A 3,134-nucleotide genomic window follows, 5' to 3' on the forward strand; every position below is an offset into this window, starting at 1 on the left:
CTTTGATGATCACTGACATCATACATAAGAGTGTTAATTATTAAATCAACAACAGAGTCACTCTGTAATTACTCCCCAAGTAACGCCTCTGTCCTCAATGAGTTGAACTATGAGAATTAACTGTAAAACTGTTCTCAAGCAGTTTTTATATTTTGTGTGTGTGTTGTGTGTGTGCAAATTGTTGAGATCTTTACTACAAATAGAGTTAGTCATCTGTCTATGAGGTTAATTGAAAGCAAATCTTAATGGAGAATGGGACGGGGAATAGGAGAGGGTGGAGGAAGTTGGGTGGGATTGGGGTGGGAGGATGGATATGTTGGGATTAATCACTGTATTCTTAAAGTTGTACTTATGAAAGCTGTACTAATTAAATAAAATCTTTCTTTTAAAAAGGTAACATTTGCCAAATCCAAACAAACAAACAAAACAAAAAAAAGCTGCTGGTGGAGCAGTGCATGGCTACTTCTTCCTACCTTGACTTGGGAACATGGTGACTCCCAGTTGGCAGATGCCTGATCCTTGTCACCAGCCACAGAAGCATGTTTGTCCTCTTTCCTTGCTGTCCCAGAATCTGTTCTATCATTTCTCCACTTTAAATTTCTTTCAGTCAGTCTCCTTGAAACGTGGTCCTTCCTTTGTTTTTCTTATATTTTTCTGCAGCTGGGGTCAGTACAACTTCTCACTACTCAGCCATCTTGGATTTCCCCTAGCTCCCACATTCATATAAAAATAATTTCAGTTTTGTTTTTCCTTACTGTGAAACGTTGCAAATAGAAGTATTTTTGAATTTCTGAGAGGCCTGTCACTTCATTCTGTGAAAAGCTCAATTGACAATGCAATTGTCAATTTAGTAAAGTTGGAATGATGTCTATAATGCTCATTTTTTTCTAGTTCCACATAAAATATCTTTTCATGTTTTTATCACTTGCTACTCCCATGCTAGCTATCAGCTTATGTTTCATGGTGCATTCCGTAGGTTGAGCCACAGCCAAAATAACTGTGAAATGTTTGATTTCTAGAGGAAGATGGAGATTTTAAGAATAATCTCAAGCTTATAAGTTATGAACCTGAGCCATCAAAGAGAAACATTGTTCAGAACACTCAAAACAACACTGGAAGGAGTGGGAGAGGGTGGAGGAGAAAGGGAGAAGTAAAAGGTGTGAGATGAAAGAACAATATTTATGTGCTAATACTAATCCCAGCGTTTTATTAAGAATTCCAATCCCAGCCATGTATAAATGGACTAGTCCAGTGTTTCTCAAAATTTATTGTCTGTACTCTTCACCTGGAATCTTTTCAACACCACGATTCTGACTGAATAGTACAGGGTTAGTGACTGAGATGGTGCCTTTCTAACGAATTTCCTTAAGCTGCTGATCTATGGATAAATCAGAGTTGAGATCTGTAGTTCTGAACATTATAACTTGTGTAAGTAAGACTTGGGAAAATTGAAAAGCTTTTGATTCTTAGGCTACTCCTCTGAACACTTAAGTTAGAATTTCTGTTGCTGAGACTCAGGCTTCATTGTTTCTCAGATCTCCCCCTAGGACCTACCAATGTGCAGCTGGACTTGAGAAACCACTGCTCAGAAGATGATTGTCCCTCATCATTGGCAGGAGCTGGTGGACTCACGCCAATGGTGCTTTAGAATCACTCATAAACTGAAAGTCAGATTACTTCATGACAATAGACTGCAGCTGAAAAAACAAAACGTGCACCACATTATTTAAATAAAAAACTGGTACACATAGGATATGTTTGGCTTCACAGATTCTCAGAAATGTTATTGTTTCTGTCCCTGTATAATTTTGCTATTGAGTTCCTATGTATATTTTGGGAATAGTTGTTGAAATATGAAAAATAAGCCATTAAGTTTCTCCCTATATGAGTCCGGAGTTATTGGAAGGATGATTTCTTCACTTGGACTTGTCTGATCTTGGGGATGGCAGGATTTCAGGGAACAGAGCCTTGAGTGTTGGTGCAAACTTATCCTGTTTCACTTCCTGTAAAGTGAGTTTCTTCTTCTTATAGTCTTGCTGAGAACCAAGATTGGCCCTTATGTACCACATTAACAGAAAAGTGTAGACCTTACTTTTAATCTGTCAGTGATTCTTAGAATTGCTTTCCATTGCTCAAACAAACTGCATTGGTTAGTCTGAGCCTGGAGAAGGAGTCTATTAAAAAGAATAATAGGGAGTTCAAAGGGCAGTTGGATAGCCAAAGTACCAGATGAATTTAAACCATAGTGTAGAATTGTCTAAAGGGAAATTACTGCTGCTGCTAGACATTAGACTTTTCCCTGATGCTATTTTGCATGAGAAACTCCACACTGTAGCCACTTGGGTCTGAAAGCTGGGAACTGTCCCATCTGCACCTTTAGTAGAAAATGGATCTGTCTGCTTCCTCACATTGCTCATTCAGGTATCCTCCTGGAAATTGTGCTTGAGTTTCAGAATTGCTTCTAACTGAAGGGATATGCTATTTTAGCAAGGCAAGATGTAAGTGGTGGGAAATTCTTCAGACATAGGAAGGGTCATCAAAACATTCTAGGGCAGTAGGGAAACATGTTAATAATCTGTTGCCCTTCACAGAACGCTCTGTCTTTAGTTCCTGTCAGTAGAGATAGTACTAATTTCATTCCACTCCAGTAAGCATTTATTCAGGGTTCATTGCATACTCAAGATGTAAACAAGGTGAAGATAAATTGTTTGGTGTATAAGGGTTTTCAATTTGTTAAGAACAGTTTCACATGAATTGTTTTAATCCAGTGTTACAAAATATAGTGGATGTGTGTGCAGAGGCAAGAGGGAGAAAATAATACACCATTTCAAAGCTCATTTGACATTATTTAAATCAGATATAATGAAACACTAATGTGTAAATTGTTTTATAGTTGTGTTTTGCCAAATGCTACGTAGGCTCTTCAAGGGAAAGTATCTTTGTATCTCAAAAAATAGTTGTTGACTTTTTTTTTTTTACTTCTTTGTTTAAAAAAGGCAGGGAGACAGAGACTAATAGAGAAGGAAAGTTCCCATCTGTTGATTCACTCCCCAGATGCCTGAAACAGCTAAAGCTGAGCCAGGACTTAAGCTGGGAGCCAGGAATTTAATCCAGGTCTCTTCTCTGTGTTGCAG

The 3,134-nt window shown here is 38.0% G+C and overlaps 1 long non-coding RNA gene across 2 annotated transcripts in view; it reads left to right on the forward strand.

Annotated features, from left to right (window-relative positions):
- Nucleotides 1–3,134, forward strand: part of LOC138849597 (uncharacterized) — a 100,435-nt gene that overhangs the window by 70,060 nt on the left and 27,241 nt on the right. The window lies entirely within an intron of this gene.

Source organism: Oryctolagus cuniculus, chromosome 5 (genome assembly GCF_964237555.1).
Source record: "Oryctolagus cuniculus chromosome 5, mOryCun1.1, whole genome shotgun sequence".
NCBI classification, from domain to species: Eukaryota; Metazoa; Chordata; class Mammalia; order Lagomorpha; family Leporidae; genus Oryctolagus; species Oryctolagus cuniculus.